The 18,079-nt window shown below is 41.9% G+C and overlaps 1 long non-coding RNA gene across 1 annotated transcript in view; it reads right to left on the reverse strand.

Moving 5' to 3' along the window:
- Positions 1-7,785, reverse strand: part of LOC132393579 (uncharacterized) — a 16,719-nt gene extending 8,934 nt beyond the window's left edge. Inside the window, exons 1-2 of the long non-coding RNA XR_009511983.1 lie at positions 7,312-7,785; positions 5,120-5,241 (exon numbers count right to left, since the gene is read on the reverse strand). This is a non-coding gene — a long non-coding RNA (uncharacterized LOC132393579). The remainder of the gene's footprint in view (positions 1-5,119; positions 5,242-7,311) is intronic.
- Between the last annotated feature and the right edge of the window lie 10,294 nt (positions 7,786-18,079).

An 18,079-nucleotide genomic window follows, 5' to 3' on the forward strand; every position in this document is an offset into this window, starting at 1 on the left:
GAAACCTCTCACAGAACATAGGGCATTACAGCACGATATATACCCTTTGTTCCGCAAAGTTGAGCCACCCTTTGACCGGCTCTAAGATCAGTCTAACCCTTCCCTCCCCCGTAACCCTCCATTTTCTATCATCCATGTGCCTATCTACGAGTTTATTTAATGTCCCTAATGTATCTGTTCTATTACCACCCCTGGCAGGACATTCTATGCACTTAACAAAAATATTTAGTTCTAGACCTCAAGTCCACAGAACCAAACTCTGTCAACAGAGCTTTGCAAGGTGAGATGGCCGATTTCCCAGAGGAGATTGCTCCAACACAGAGAGTTACAAACCATGAGATGACAAGGTTGTTGCATTCAAATATTGTCCTTCCAGGCTGTGACAGAGGGAATAATTTACACTTTGGTGGGGCAAAGCTCCTCCATTGATCTGCTCTCCTTCCTCACACACACACTGGTGAGACTTGAGGTCTAGGCAAACGTTGAATCAGTTAGGAATTTATTCCCTAGAGTGTAGGAGAGTGAGGGGAGATTTGATTTGCAAAATTATGAGGGATGTTGATAAAGTGATACAAGCCGGCTTTTTCCACTGAGGTTGGCAGAGACTATAACTAGAGGTCATAGGTTAAGGGTGAAAGATGAACTGTTGAAGGGAAACCTCAGGGTGGTGAGAGTGTGGAATGAGCTGCCAGCAGAAGTGGTGGATGTGGGTTCAATTTCAATACTTGAGAAATTTGGATAGGCACATGGACGGGAGAGGTATGGAGAGCTTTGGTCCCAGAGCATGTTGATGGGACGAGGCAGAAGACCAGGTCAGCACAGACCAGATGGGCTGTGGTAGTCTATGACTCAGAAATGGTGCATGTTAGATAGGTACATGGATGAGAGAGAGAGAGAGAGAGAGATGGAGGGGTATGGTCCAAGTGCAGAGTGATGGAACTCGGAAGAAGAACAGCTTCAATCAATGTTCATGCCATCATGTTGGATTTCTCTAACTTCCGTTAATGCCCCTCCTCCCCTTCTTATTTATTTATTATTCCCACCCCCTCCTTTTTTTCTCTCTCTGCCCCTCTCACAACCACTCCTTGCCTGTTCTCCATCTCCCTCTGGTGCTCCCCACCTCCCCGTTTCTTTCTCCCTAGACTCCCTGTCCCATGATCCTTTCCCTTCTCCAGCTGTGTATCCCTTTTGCCAATCACCTTTCCAGCTCTTAGCTTCATCCCTCCCCCTCCTTTCTTCTCCTATCATTTTGGGTCTCCCCCTCCCCCTCTTACTTTCAAATCTCTTACTATCTTTTCTTTCAGTTAGTCCTGACAAAGGGTCTCGGCCCGAAATGCCGACTGTACTTTTCCCTATAGATGCTGCCAGGCCTGCTGCGTTCCACCAGCATTTTGTGTGAGTTGCTTGAATTTCCAGCATCTGCAGATTTCCTCGTGTTTGCGTTTATAATTCTCATGAACCTCCTCCGGGCCTTCTTCAATGTCAGTCGGCGCATCCCTTCTTAGATAAGGGGCCCAAAACTGCAGCCTGACCAGTGCCTTATAAAGCCTCATAATTACATCCTTGCTTTTGTACTCTAGTCCTCTCAAAATGAATGCTAACATTGCACTTGCCTTCCTTACCACTGACTCAACCTGCAAATTAACCTGTAGGGAATCCCACACAAGGACTCCCAACTCCCTTTGTGCATTAGATTTTTTAATTTTCTCCCCATTTAGAAAATAGTCTACACCTTTATTTCTTCTCTCAAAGTGCATGACCATACACTTCCTGACACTAAATTCCATCTGCCAGTTTTTGCCCATTCTCCTAATCTGTCTCAGTCCTACTGCAGTCTCCCTGCTTCTTCAACACAATTTGCCCATCCACCTATCTTTGTATCGTCCACAAGCTTGGTCACAAAGCCATCAATTTCATCCTTCAAATCATTGACGTATAACATGAAAAGAAGCCAACTCAACACAGACCCCTGTGGAACACCACTAGTTACCGACAGCCAACCAGAAAAGGCTCCCTTTATTCCCACTCTTTGTCTCCTGCCAGTTAGCCAATCTTCTATCTATGCTAGTAACTTTCCTATATCTTACCTTGATAAACAGCCTCATGTGCATCACCTTGTTAAAGGCTTCAGAAAATCCAAATAAATGACATCCACTGACTCCTTTGTATATCCTGCTTATTATTTCCTCAAAGAAATTCAAAAGATTTGTTAAGGAAACCATGCTGACTTTGGCTACTTTATTATGTGTGTCCAAGTGCCTTGAGACCTTATCCATAACAATTTACTCCAACATCTTCCCAGTCACTGAAGTCAGGTGAACTGGCCTATAATTTCCTTTCTTCTGACTCCCTCACTTTTAAAGATTGGAGTGACGTTTGCAAATTTACAGTCCCCTGGAACCTTTCCAGAATCTAGTGATTCATGAAAAATCATTACTAATGCCATCACAATCTCTTCAGCCACCTCTTTCAGAACTCTGGGGTGTCCACCATCTGGTCCAGGTGACTTATCTACCTTCAGACCTTTCATATTCCCAAGTAACTTCTTAGTAATAGCAGCAACACTATCGAATTTCTGGGATACTGTTACTGTCTTCCACAGTGAAGACTGATGTAAACTACTTATTCAGTTCCTCTGCCATTTCTTTGTCCACCGTTACTACCTGTCCAGCGTCACTTTCCAGTGGTCCCATATCCTCTCTCACCTCTCTTTTACTCTTTATATATTTGGAAAAAGCTTTTGGTTTCCTGTTTGATATTATTGGCTGGATTGCCTTTATATTTCTTTTTTTCTCTCTTATAGCTTTTTTTTAGTTGCCTTCAGGTTTATTTTTAAGAGCTTCCCAGTCCTCTACCTTCCCACCTATTTCTGCTAACTGCTTATATGCAGTCTTGACTTCCTTTGTCAACCATGTTTGCCTCATCCTCCCTTTAGAATACTTATTCACCTTTGGGATGTACCTGCATGTTCCAAACTGGCATAGAAAATCCAGCCATTGTTGTGCTACCATCAACCCTGATATTGTCCCTTTCCAATCACTTTGGCCGGCTCCCCTCTCATGCCTCTGTAATTCCCTTTACTCCACTGTAATCTTCTTCCTCTCAAACTGCAGGGTGATTGCATCATATTATGATCACTGTTTCCTAATGATTCCTTTAACTTAAGCTCTTTAATCAAATCTGGTTCATTAACAGCACCCAATGCAGAATTGCTTTCCCCAAGTGGGTTCAACCACAAGCTGCTTGAAAAACCATCTCACAGACATTCTACAAATATCCTCCCCTTGGATCCAGCACCAACCTGGTTTTCCCAACCTACCCGTATATTGAAATCCTACAAGGCAGTCATACCATTGTCCTTTTTACATGTCCTTTCTATGCCCCATTGAGACGCTCTCCTCTCATTTTGTATTTGTGCCTTCTAGTTTTGGACTCCCTGACCCTCAGGAAAAGACTATGGTGGTCCACCTAATCCACATTCCTCATGGTTTTATAATAATCTGATCGAAAGAGAGTTGCTCTACATGAAAACGACCTTCACTGTACCTCAGAGAACAAGTGACAGCTGCAAAAGGAGAGACTGAAAACATCACGGACCCACAGCCATCACCCTTGTCTACACTGCACCAAAATATGTGGATCCCAGACTGGCCTTAGCAGCCACCTGGGGATCTGCCAATAGACAACCCCTTAGGAGAACATCATATTCAACTCGAGTGATCACACCACTAGACTTTATAAATTTCTGTGAGGTTACCTTTCATTCTCCTTGACTAAAGATTCAGCATAACCAACCTCTCCCTATGTCTCAGACCCTACCGTCCAGGAAGCATCCTTGAAAATCTCAAATGAGAAAATGTGCAGATGCTGGAAATCCAAGCAACACACAGCAAATGCTGGAGGAACTCAGCAGGCCAGGCAGCACTTATAGAAAAGAGCACAGTTGATGTTTCAGGCCGAGTCCCTTCAACAGGACTGGAGAAAAAAGGTGAGGAGTCAGAGTTAGAAGGTAGGGGAAGAAGAAACACAAAGTGATAGGTGAAACTTCCCAATTCTTTACTTCACTCCTTCTTCCCCCCCCCCCCATTTCACCTATCACCTTGTGTTTCTCTCTCCCCTCCCCCCAGCTTTTCAATCTACTCCTCATCTTTTTTTCTCCAGTCCTGGTGAAAGGTCTCGGCCCGAAACATCAACTGTGCTCTTTTCCATAGATGCTGCCCGGCCTGCTCAGTTCCTCCAGCACTTTGTGTGTGTTACTTGTAAACCTTATGTTCAAGTTCAACTTCAAGTTTAATTGTCATTCAACTATACATGAATACTTGTGAATACAGCCAAACAAAACAGTGTTACTCCAGACCTAAGATGAAAAGCACAGTACCAACAGTCATGTACACCACAAAGCACATATAGCACACGTAAGACAGCAGTTAAAATACAGTCACACAGTCCAAGTTCCTGAGTCCATGAATGTTGCAGCAGTCTGCAGTTGAACACAATACAGCTTGTCTTCTGTTGAGCAAATACTGGAGAGCAGCACCAACTCTAATGCGTATGCTGTGGTACACATACATCTCCTCTTCATCCTCTCTGTATGAGAATCACAGACCACTGCTGCACAGAAACAGGCCCTTTGGCCCATCTAGTCCATGCTGAAGTATTAATCTGCCTGGTCCCGTCAACCTAGCCTTCCATACCCCTCCCATCCATGCACCTATCCAAATTTATCATAAATGTTGAAATCCCCTATTTATACTGGCAGCTCATTCCACACTCTCACCTCCACCTGAGTGAAGAAATTCCCCTCATCTTCCCCCGGCAACATCTTTCTCTAAAAGGGTGGCCATAACTGTACACAATACTCCACATACCGTCTCACCAATGACTTATTTAATTGCAACATTCTGTCCCTTCTCCTAAAGCTGATGTCCCACCTGATCAGGGCTGCCTGTTTCAGGGATCTCTGAACTTGTACGCCAAGATCCATCTCTCTTCCATACACCCCAGATCCCCATCATTTGCTGTGCCCTCACAAAATGCATTACCTCGCTCTTGTCCACATGGTGGAAACACTGAATGGCCTTTCCTATCTCAGTTTAATTGAGGACTGTTTCTTTCTCACCTTGAACAAGGGGTGTGCACAGCATTCCATGAAAGCACATACTGCACCGAAGCCATTAACATCAACTGGAACCAGAACAAGGCTCTGTCAGTGGACTGCGGCCTCTCTCAGATCAACAGCTTCTGGTGATGGTTGGAAGATGGGACGCTAGTTACTAAGAGAAACTGCAGCATGAAATGTGGTGGTAGGTCCTCTTCAAAGTAGCCCAAACCATTGCCTGGTCCCTTTGAAAGTTGTCCAAGCCATGGCCTGGTCCATAAGACATAGGAGCAGACTTTGGCTACCCTCCAATCCTAGACTCACCTACTGTAGGAAACATCCTCTCCACATCCACTCTATCTGTGTCCTCTGGTCCTAGACTCCCCCACTATAGGAAACATCCTCTCCACATCCACTCTATCTGTGCCCTCTGGTACTAGACTCCCCACTATAGGAAACATCCTCTCCACACCCACTCTATCTGTGCCCTCTGGTCCTAGACTCCCCACTATAGGAAACATCCTCTCCACATCCACTCTATCTGTGTCCTCTGGTCCTAGACTCCCCCACTATTGGAAACATCCTCTCCACATCCACTCTATCTGTGCCCTCTGGTCCTAGACTCCCCACTATAGGAAACATCCTCTCCACATCCACTCTATCTGTGTCCTCTGGTCCTAGACTCCCCCACTATAGGAAACATCCTCTCCACATCCACTCTATCTGTGCCCTCTGGTCCTAGACTCCCCACTATAGGAAACATCCTCTCCACATCCACTCTATCTGTGCCCTCTGGTCCTAGACTCCCCACTATAGGAAACATCCTCTCCACATCCACTGTATCTGTGTCCTCTGGTCCCAGACTCTCCCACTATAGGAAACATCCTCTCCACATCCACTGTATCTGTGTCCTCTGGTCCTAGACTCCCCCACTATAGGAAATATCCTCTCCACACCCATTGTATCTGTGTCCTCTGGTCCTAGACTCCCCCACTATAGGAAACATCCTCTCCACATCCACTCTAGCTGTGTCCTCTGGTCCTAGACTCCCCCACTATAGGAAACATCCTCTCCACATCCACTCTATCTGTGCCCTCTGGTCCTAGACTCCCCCACTATAGGAAACATCCTCTCCACATCCACTCTATCTGTGTCCTCTGGTCCTAGACTCCCCCACTATAGGAAACATACTCTCCACATCCACTCTATCTGTGCCCTCTGGTCCTAGACTCCCCCACTATAGGAAACATCCTCTCCACATCCACTATATCTGTGTCCTCTGGTCCTAGACTCCCCCACTATAGGAAGCATCCTCTCCACATCCACTCTATCTGTGTCCTCTGGTCCTAGACTCCCCCACGATAGGAAACATCCTCTCCACATCCACTCTATCTGTGTCCTCTGGTCCTAGACTCCCCCACTATAGGGAATATCCTCTCCACACCCACTCTATCTGTGTCCTCTGGTCCTAGACTCCCCACTACAGGAAACATCCTCTCCACATCCACTCTATCTGTGTCCTCTGGTCCTAGGCTCCCCACTATAGGAAACATCCTCTCCACATCCACTCTATCTGTGTGCTCTGGTCCTAGACTCCCCCACTATAGGAAACATCCTCTCCTCATCCACTCTATCTGTGTCCTCTGGTCCTAGACTCCCCACTATAGGAAACATCCTCTCCACATCCACTCTATCTGTATCCTCTGGTCCTAGACTGTCCTACTATAGGAAACATCCTCTCCACATCCACTCTATCTGTGTCCTCTGGTCCTAGACTCCCCACTATAGGAAACATCCTCTCCACATCCACTCTATCTGTGTCCTCTGGTCCTAGACTGTCCTACTATAGGAAACATCCTCTCCACATCCACTCTATCTGTGTCCTCTGGTCCGAGACTCCCCCACTACAGGAAACATCCTCTCCACATCCACTCTATCTGTATCCTGTGGCCCTAGACTCCCCCACTATAGGAAACATCCTCTCCACATCCACTCTATCTGTGTCCTCTGGTGCTAGACTCCCCTACTATAGGAAACATCCTCTCCACATCCACTCTATCTGTATCCTGTGGTCCTAGACTCCCCCACTATAGGAAACATCCTCTCCACATCCACTCTACTAGGCATTTCAATATTCAATAATTTTCAATAAGATCCCCCCTCATTCTTCTAAACTCAGTGAGAACAGGCCCAAGGCTATCAAACACTCCTACCTTAATCCTTTTATTGCTGAATCATTCTCATGAACCTCCTGTGGACCCTCTCTGATGTCAGCACATCTTTTCACAATACTCCAAGTGTGGTCTGACCACTGCCTTATAAAGCCTCAAAATTGCATCCTTGCTTTTATATTCTACTCCTCTCAAAATGAATGCTAACATTGCATTTGCCTTCCTTACTACTGACTCAGTTTGCAAGTTAATCTTTAGGGAATCCTACTCAAGGACTCCAAAAGCAATTGCACCACTGATTTCTGAATCAATTTGATACTTGTCCAAAGCATTGCTTGGTCAAACAAGGAGACTAAGGAGGGTTCAAAGTCCAAAGTACCTGCATTTTCAATGTACATGTGTGTTACCAAGGACTACACCGAGATTCATTGTCTTGCAGGCATTCACAGTAGAACAAAGAAATACAACAGAATCAGAGAAAAACTACACACAAAGACTGAAAACAACCAACATGCAAAAGACAAACTTGTGCAAATAAAAAATAAGTAATAAATAATATCAAAAACATGAGTTGTAGAGTCCTTGAAAGTGAGCCCATAGGCTGTGGAATCAGTTCAGAGTTGAGATGAGTGAAGTTATCCACACTGGTTGAGGGTTATAACTGTTCCTGAACCTGGGCGTGAGTCCTGAGGCTCCAGAACCTCCTTCCCGGTGAAGAGAGCATGGTGCGGATGGTGGTGGATCTGTATAAAATCAGGAAGGGTGTAGGTAGGATGAATGCACAGTCTTTTTCCTAGGCAGGGTCAGAAAACTAAAACCAATCAGGCATGGGTTGAAGATGAGAATGGAGAGATTGAAAAGGGACCTAAGGGGTAACTTTTTCACACAGGGGGTGGACAATCTCTGGAAAGAGCTGCCAAAGAAAGTGGTTGAGGCAAATTCAAGCTTGATTTTATTGTCACCTGACTGTACATATATACAACCAAATCAAACAATGGTGACTGTCCAGTGTAGTGGTTAGTGGAACGCTCTGCAGTACCAGCAACTCGAATTCAATTCTCACCACTGTCTGTCAGGAGTTTGTACGTTCTCCCCGTGACCGTGTGGGATTCCTCTGGGTGCTCCGGTTTCCTCCCACAGTCCAAATCACACTGGTTGGTTAATTGGTCATTGTAAATTGTCCCATAATTAGGCTAGGCCTATGGTTATTCACTAGGGTATTCATTAGTCTCACATCCTGAGGGAAGAAGTTATTATCCAGTCTGAAAGTCCTTGTCAATAGCAACACATAAAAGATATTTGGATGGCTTCATGGAGAGAAAAGTAGTTTATTGGGATTTGGGCCAAATGTAGGCAAATGGGACTTTTGACCTTTGAAGACACTCACTCGATTTAGGAACAGCTTCTTCCCCTCCATTATCAGATTTCTGAACAGACGATGAGCCCATGTACACTACCTCAGTTAGTCCTGACGAAGGGTCTCGGCCCGAAACGTCGACAGTGCTTCTCCTTATAGATGCTGCCTGGCCTGCTGTGTTCCACCTGCAAAAGGTGCATCCAGCTGCAGCTCCTATCAGCCCGAGTTAGGGAGTTGGTGTGGGAGCTGGATGAACTACGGATCATTCGGGAGGCAGAGGCAGAGATAGATAGGAGTTATCAGGAGGTAGTCACACCAAAAATCCAAGAAGTAGGCAGATGGGTGACGGTCCAGAGAGGCAGGGGGAGTAGGCAGAGAGAGCAGAGCACCCCTGCGGCCATTCCCATTAACAATAAGTATACCGTACTGGATACTGTTGATGAGGATGACCTACCAGGAATGAATTGTAGTGGTCCTGCCTCTGGCACAGAGGTTGAACCCTCAACTAGAAAGGGGAGGAGGGAAGAGAAGAGAGCGATAGTTTTAGGGGATTCTATAGTCAGGGGGGCAGATAGGAGATTTTGTGGGGCAGATCGGGAGTCTCGGATGGTATGTTGCCTCCCTGGTGCCAGGGTCCGGGACATCTCAGATCGGGTGCAGGCTATTCTTGAGAACGAGGGCATGAACCCAGATGTAGTGGTCCATGTAGGGACCGACGATGTAGGTAAGGTGAGTGAGGGGGTCCTGCTTAGAGAGTTCAGGGAGTTAGGAGTGAAGCTGAAAGGCAGGACCTCCAGGGTGACAATCTCGGGATTGCTACCTGTGCCACGTGCGAGTGAGGCGAAGAATAGAATGATTATGCACATTAATACGAGGCTGAGAGCATGGTGCAGGAAGGAAGGGTTCAGGTTTTTGGATAATTGGTCTTTGTTCCAGGGACATTGGGATCTGTTTCGAAGGGACGGTCTACATCTGAACCGGAGGGGTACTAACATTCTTGCAGGAATGTTTGCCAGTGCTGCTCGGGGGGGTTTAAACTCGATGTGCAGGGGGCAGGGATCCAGATCCAGAGGGTTGGTCAGAAGGAGCATGGGGCTAAATGTGTAGAAGTTTTGGGTGATCTTGAGAAGGTCATCAAAATTCAGGGTGCAATTAGCCCGATGGAAGTTCAAGGAGCTGGGTTAGGTACAGTAGACAGTGTTTTAAGCAAAGAGAGGAGGAATGGGCTAAGAATTCTATACTTGAATGCATGTAGTGTCAGAAATAAGACAGATGAGCTTGAAGCTCAGATGAAAATGGGGAACTACGATATTGTTGGGATAACGGAGACATGGCTGCAAGGGGATCAGGCCTGGGAATTGAGTGTACCAGGGTATACGTGCTATCGTAGAGACAGAAATATGGGAAGAGGGGGTGGGGTGGCCCTGTTGGTGAGGAATGAGATTCAGTCCTTAGGAAGAGGTGACTTGGGAACAGGGGAAGTAGAGTCTGTGTGGATTGAGCTGAGGAACAGTAAGGGTAAAAAGACCCTAACGGGTGTTGTGTACAGGCCCCCAAACAGTAGCGTGGATATTGGGTACAAGTTGATTAGGGAGTTAACATTGACATGTGCTAAAGGTAATGCAGTCGTTATGGGAGATTTCAACATGCAGGTGAACTGGGAGAATCAGGTAGGTGCTGGACCCCAGGATAGGGAGTTTGTGGAGAGTCTAAGGGATGTATTTTTGGAACAGCTTGTGCTTGAGCCAACCAGGAACGAGGCTATTTTGGACTTGGTGATGTGTAATGAACAGGAATTGATAAGTGATCTTGAAGTAAAGGAGCCATTAGGAAGTAGTGATCATAACATGATAAGTTTTTATCTACAATTTGAGAGGGATAAGGGCAGATCAGAGGTGAGAGTGTTGCAATTAAATAAAGGAGACTACGGAGCCATGAGGGAAGAGCTGGCCAAAGTTAAATGGGCGGATGCCCTGGCAGGAAAGACAGTGGATCAGCAGTGGCAGATATTCTGGGGGATAATACAAAAGATGCAAAAGCAGTTCATTCCAATGAGAAGGAAGGATTCAAAGAGGGGGAAGGGGCCACAGTGGTTGACAAAGGAAGTCAGAGATTGTATAGCATTAAAGAAAAAGAAGTATGACAGGGCTAAGATGAGTGGGAATACAGATGATTGGGAAAGTTTTAAGGAACAGCAGATCTTAACTAAAAAAGCAATACAGAGAGAAAAAATCAGGTATGATCTCAGTCTAGCCAGGAATATAAAAGGGGATAGCAAAATCTTTTTTAGCTATGTGAAGAGAAAGAAGATAGTTAAGAACAATGTTGGCCCCTTGAAGAGTGAATTGGGAGAAATTGTTATGGGAAACAGGGAAATGGCAACAGAATTTAATGCGTACTTTAGATCTGTCTTCACCAGGGAGGACACAAGCAATCTCCCAGATGTATGGATGGGCCAGGGTCATAAGATATCAGAGGAATTGAGACAGATTGACATTAGGAAAGAAACTGTGATGAGTAGACTGGTAGGACTGAAGGCTAATAAATCCCCGGGTCCAGATGGTCTGCATCCGAGGGTTCTAAAAGAGGTGGCTCAGGAAATTGCGGATGCATCGGTAATCATTTTCCAATGTTCCTTAGATTCAGGATCAGTTCCTGAAGATTGGAGAGTGGCTAATGTTATCCCACTTTTCAAGAAGGGAGGGAAGGAGAAAACAGAGAACTATCGCCCTGTTAGCCTAACGTCAGTTGTGGGGAAGATGCTTGAATCCATTATTAAGGACAAAATAGTGGCACATCTTGATGGCAGTAATAGGATTAGGCCGAGCCAGCATGGATTTACCAAGGACAAATCATGCTTGACTAATCTGTTGGAGTTTTTTGAGGGTGTAACAAGGATGTTAGATGAGGGTAAGCCAGTGGATGTTGTATACCTAGATTTTCAGAAGGCATTCGATAAGGTGCCACATACGAGATTGGTGAGTAAAATCAGAGCTCATGGCATTGGGGGCAGGGTTTCAACATGGATAGAAAACTGGTTGGCAGATAGAAAGCAAAGGGTAGCAGTGAATGGGTGTTTCTCGGACTGGCTGGAGGTGACTAGTGGGGTACTACAGGGCTCTGTATTGGGACCACAGCTCTTTACGATTTATGTCAACGATTTAGATGAGGGCATTGAAAACTATATCAGCAAGTTTGCTGATGATACTAAACTGGGTGGCAGTGTGACATTCGAAGAGGATGTTAGGAGAATACAGGGAGACTTGGATAGGCTGGGTGAGTGGGCAGATACTTGGCAGATGTCATTCAATGTGAATAAATGTGAAGTTATCCACTTTGGAAGCAGGAACAAGAGGGCAGAGTATTGTCTGAACGGTGTCGAGTTAGGTAAGGGAGAAATGCAAAGAGACCTAGGAGTCCCAGTTCACCAGTCAATGAAGGTGAATGAGCAAGTGCAACAGGCAGTGAAGAGGGCAAATGGAATGTTGGCCTTTATTACAAGGGGAATTGAGTACAAGAGCAAGGATGTCCTTTTGCATTTGTACAGGGCCCTGGTGAGACCACACCTGGAATATTGTGTACAGTTTTGGTCTCCAGGTTTAAGGAAGGACATTCTGTCAATTGAGGAAGTGCAGCGTTGATTCACTAGGTTGATTCCTGGGATGGCAGGGCTGTCTTAAACAGAGAGATTGGAGAGATTGGGCTTGTACACGCTGGAATTGAGGAGATTGAGAGGGGATCTGATTGAAACGTTCAAGGTAATTAAAGGATTTGATAGGATTGAGGCAGGAAATATGTTCCAGATGTTGGGAGAGTCCAGTACCAGAGGGCATGGATTGAGAATAAGAGGTCAGTTATTTAAAACAGAGTTGAGGAAGAGCTTCTTCTCCCAGAGAGTTGCGGAGGTGTGGAATGCACTGCCTCGGAAGACGGTGGAGGCCAATTCTCTGGATGCTTTCAAGAAGGAGCTAGATAGATATCTGATGGATAGGGGAATCAAGGGATATGGGGACAAGGCAGGGACTGGGTATTGATAGTGAATGATCAGCCATGATCTCAGAATGGCGGTGCAGACTCGAGGGGCCGAATGGTCTACTTCTGCACCTATTGTCTATTGTCTATTGTCTATTTTGTGTGTGTTGTCTGAATTTCCAGCATCTGCAGATTTCCTCATGTTTACACTACCCCAGTGTTGTTTTTCTTTGTTTTGCTCTCTTTTTTTACGACTTATCTAATTTAAAAATATATATATATTTATTTTGCTAAGATGAACATCTTGAGCTTGTTTCCGTCTCTGTCACTTTGTGGCACCGTGACTCTAAAATTTACCTGGAGCTTCTGGGAGAGAAGCCTCCTCCTACTTTTCACTCACCTCAACACTGAACTGAACCCACAGCCTACGGACTCACCTTCAAGGAACTTACAACTCACTTATGATTCCGGGAATGAGAGGGTTAAGGAACATTTGACTGCTCTTGGACGGTACTCCTTAGAGTTTAGAAGAATGAGGGGGGACCTCATAGAAACATTTTGAATGTTGAAAGGCATGGACAGAGTGGATCTGGCAAAATTGTTTCCCATGGTGGGGGAGTCTAGTATGAGAGGACATGACTTGAGGATTGCAGGGCGCCCATTCAGAACAGAGATGCAAATAAGTGTTTTAGCCAGAGGGTGGTGAATCTATGGAATTTGTTGCCACGGGTGGCAGTGGAGGCCAAGTCATTGGGAGTATTTAAGGCAGAGATTGATAGGTATCTGAGTAGTCAGGGCATCAAAAGTTATGGTGAGAAGGCATGGGGAATGGGACTAAAGGGGAGATTGGATCAGCTCATGATGAAATGGCGGAGCAGACTCGATGGGCCGAATGGCCAACTTCTACTCCTTTGTCTTTTGGTCTTATGGTCTATAATCCTTCTCCAGAATCAGAAACAGGTTTAATATAAATGACATAGGTTGTGAAATTTGGTGCTTTTTGTGGCAGCAGTACAGTGCAATACATAATAAAATACTATAAATTACAAAAAGAAATATATGTGTTTAAATTAAGTAGGTAGTAAAAAAAGAGAGCAAAACAAGGAAAATCAACACTGGGGTGGTGTCCATGGGCTCATTGTCTGTTCAGAAATCTGATGGCAGAGGGGAAGAAACTGTTCCTAAAGTGTTGAGTGTGTATCCTCAAACTTCAAAAGTTCAATGTAAATTTATTATCAGGGTGCATATATGTCACCATATACAACCTTGAGATTCATTTTGTTGCAGGCATACCCAGCAAATTCAATAACCATAATAGAATTAGCGAAAGACCACACACAACAGGATGGTGTGTAAGAGACTGTGCATGTACAAAATAAAATAATAATAATAAGTAAGCAGTAAATTTCAAGAAAATTAGATGAAGAGTCCTTGAAAGTGAGTATAGGTTATGGGAACAGTTCAGCATTGAGGTGATTGAAGCTGAGTGAAGTTATCCCCCTCTAGTTCAGGAGCCTGATGGTTGAGGGGTGATACCTATTCCTGAACCTGGGCTCCCGATGGCAGCAGTGAGAAGAGAGCATGGCCTGGGTGGTGGGCGTCCCTGGGTGGTGGATGCTCCTTTCCTGCGACAAAGTATTTCTGTTTCCATTCTCGGCTGTGATGCAGTCAGTCAATATACTCTCATTTTCATTTTCACTTTGAGAATCTTTTTATTTAATCTTCTACAGCTATAAAATGATACAAAACTTCAACAAATTGATATATATATATACAATTAATAAAGCTGAAGAGGAAAAAAGCTGATCGTAATATATGAAAATGAAAAAAAAGTTTTATATATAAGGAAAAGAAGGGGAAAAAAGAAAACCCCAACTAACTGAAAAAAAACCCACTAACTACAAAAAAGGGGAGAACCCCATTAGGAATCAACCCCCGGAACAATACGTCTTACCATCATCTATATATATATATATAATGAAAAAGAATCATCAACCGCCAATTCATATTTATATAGAATAAAATTGGAAGGAAACCATATAAAATAATTCAAATTTAATGGTAATATTTGGCAAAAGACCCTCATCTTCTCTCAAAATCAAATCGAGCATCAAAAGTTCTACTAATTTTTCCAAACTGAGACATAACATTACTTGAGAAAACCAATGTAGGGACAGAGGTATCTTTCCATTTTAATAAAATAGCCCTTCTTGCCAACAATGTTACAAATGCAATTACATGTTGATCTGAAGATGAAATACCCTGAATATGATGTGGAACTATTCCAAATAGAACAGTCAATGTATTGGGTTGTAGATTAATTTTCAGAGCTTTAGAAATTGTAGAAAATAAAGATTTCCAAAAAGATTTTAAGGAAGAACATGACCAGAACGTATGTGACAATGTAGCTACTTCAGTTTTACACCTATTGCAGTAATTGTCTATGCTAGGAAATATTTTGGGTAGTCTCTCCTTTGTTAAATAATAATGGTGAACAATTTTAAACTGAATTAAACTGTGATTGGCACATATAAAAGAAAAATTTACCTTTTTCAAAACTCGCAACCAATCTTCAATAACAAAGGTCATATTAAGTTCTCTCTCCCAATCTTGTTTAATCTTTAGTGAGAGGTTCTGTTTTTGTAGTAAAAATAAATTATAAATTCTACCAATGGAACCTCTTACTAAAGGATTCAAATTCAAAATGGTATCCGACAAATCAGATTCTTGCAAATATGGAAACTTAGATAAATATTGTTGTAATAAATGTCTAACCTGAAGATATTGCAGAAAGTGTGTATGAGAGAGAGAATATTTGTTAATTAATTTCAAAAGTCATCAATCCACCATCACAAAATAAATCTGTAAAAGAACGAATCCTTTTATTTCTCCACAGGAGAAAAATGGGATCGGTTATTGAAGGTTTAAATGAAAAATTTCGATATAAAGAACGAGACAGTTTAAGTTGTTTAAAATTATAAAAATTGCAAGACTGAAACCAAATCCGTAAGGACTGTTTAATAACAGGGTAAAGATTTAAATTTGGAACTTTAGAAAGCTGTAAATGTAATGGAGCTCCTAATATTGAGGTTAAATGAAATTGTTTGACAGCTTTTAATTCCAAATCAACCCAAACTGGTTTTTGGCTCTTGTCGAGCCAATATAGCCAAAAACATAATTGTCTGATATTAACAGCCCAACGATACAGTCTTAAATTAGGAAGTGCAAGTCCACCATCTTTTGTAGATTTTTGGAAATGATAATTATTAATTCCTGGTCTCTTATTGTTCCAAATAAAGGACGAAATAAGAGAGTCAATTTGATCAAAATATTTCTTAGTTTAAAAGATAGGTTTATTTTGGAAAATATATAAAAATCTAGGTAAAATCATCATTTTCACAGCATGGATATGACCTATTAAAGAAAGAGTAAGTGGATTCCATCTAGAAAATAGTTGTTTCAGGGAGTCCATTAAAGGAACTATATTAGCTTTATAAAGAGCTTTATATTTTTTAGTAATTATATACCTAAATATTTAAAAGAATTAACAATTCTAAATGGAATATCATTATATATAAAAATGGGCATTTAATGGAAACAATTCACTTTTATTCAAGTTATGTTTATATCCTGAAATTTTACCAGAATCTTTTAGTGGTTCCAAAAGATTAGGAATTGATTCCTCAGGATTCGAAATAAACACCAAAAGATCACCTGCTTAAAGAGAAATCTTATGCATGGTTCCATTCATAGAAATGCTATGAATATTTTTAGCTTCACGTAGTGTTATTTGCAAGGGCTCCAATACAAGATTAAATAATAAAGGTCTTAATGAACATCCCTGTCTAGTACCATGAGAAAGTGAAAAAAAGAGGACCTGAAATTATTAGTAATAACCGTGGCAATAGGATTCTTATAAATCATTTAAATCCACCTATTGAAATTATTACCAAAACCAATTTTTTCCTAATACTTTAAACAAATATGACCACTCAACTCTATCGAATGCCTTTTCTGCATCAAGAGAGATAACACATTGGGGTTCCTTGGATAATGATGAATATATAATGTTCATCAATCTCCGAACATTGGAGAAAGAGTAACAGCCTTTAATAAAGCCTGTTTGATCCATAGAGATGATTTTAGTTAAAATATTTTCCAAGCAGTTAGCCATTAACTTAGAGAGAATTTTTGCATCCACATTTAATAGTGAAATAGGTCTATATGATGAACATTCAGTAGGATCTTTATCTTTCTTAAGGATTATGGTAATAGATGCTTCATAAAAGGAAGAAGGTAAACTACCCTTCTCAAAGAATTCATGAAATATTTCCAAAAGATACAGAGAAAGTAATCTTTCAAATTTTTTGTAAAATCCTACCGAATAACCATCAAGTCCAGGAGCTTTACCTGTTTGCATTGACAACATAGCTTTCTGAATTTCATGCTCGGTAATTGGAGCATCCAGCATCTGTTGATCTTCAACAGAAATTTGAGGAAATTTAATCTTATGTAAAAAAAGCCTTCATTTTGGAGGAATCTGCAGGAAATTGAGATCTATAAAGATCAGAATAAAAATCTTGAAAAATATTATTGATGTCTTTATGGTTACTTGCTATATTTCCATTATTTTTACAAATTTTTAACAGTTGTCTTTTAGCTCTAGCTGCTCTTAGTTGGGAAGCTAAGAGCTTATTATTTTTATCCCCAAAAATATAAAACTGACTTTTCAAATTAAGCAAATATCCTTCAATAGGGTAAGTTAATAATAAATTATATTGTGATTGTAATTCCACTCTTTAAAACAAAACAAGAGAGTTGGAGAGTTTGCATTGATGTTATCTAATTCTTTAATTTATTTAGAGATTTTATCTAATTCCATTCTTGTTTGTTTCTTCAGTTTAGCTATATACAAAATAATCTGACCACGTAAATAGGCTTTTAATGTAACCCAGATTACTAACTTTGAGACATTTCCTGTATTATTAAAGAGAAAAAAACTCTTTTATCTGAGTTTCAATAAACTCAACATATTCTGAATTTTGTAACAAATGTTCTGGAAAATGCTAAAATGGTCTGGTAGAAGCAACACCTTTCAGTTCAAATATTTGGTTTAAAGGAGCATGATCAGAGATAACAATCGCATCATACTCACATTTCTGAACATTAAATAGAAGTCGAGGATCGACTATAAAAAAGTCGATTCTGGAATATTTATTATGAACATGTGAGAAAAGAGAGTATTCTCTATCACTAGGATGTATATGCATCCAAATTTCAATTAAGCCATAATCAATTAAAAAAGAATTAATAAGTGATGTAGAATGATTAGGGAGTTGATGTTTGGATGATGACTTATCCATTAAAGCATTTAAACAAGTATTAAAATCACCACCCATTAATAACATATTAATTTAAATCAGGTAATAGAGCAAAGAAAGCTTTAAAAATGAGGGATCAACATTTGGTCCATAAATATTA

Source organism: Hypanus sabinus, chromosome 4 (assembly GCF_030144855.1).
Source record: "Hypanus sabinus isolate sHypSab1 chromosome 4, sHypSab1.hap1, whole genome shotgun sequence".
Lineage (NCBI taxonomy): Eukaryota > Metazoa > Chordata > Chondrichthyes > Myliobatiformes > Dasyatidae > Hypanus > Hypanus sabinus.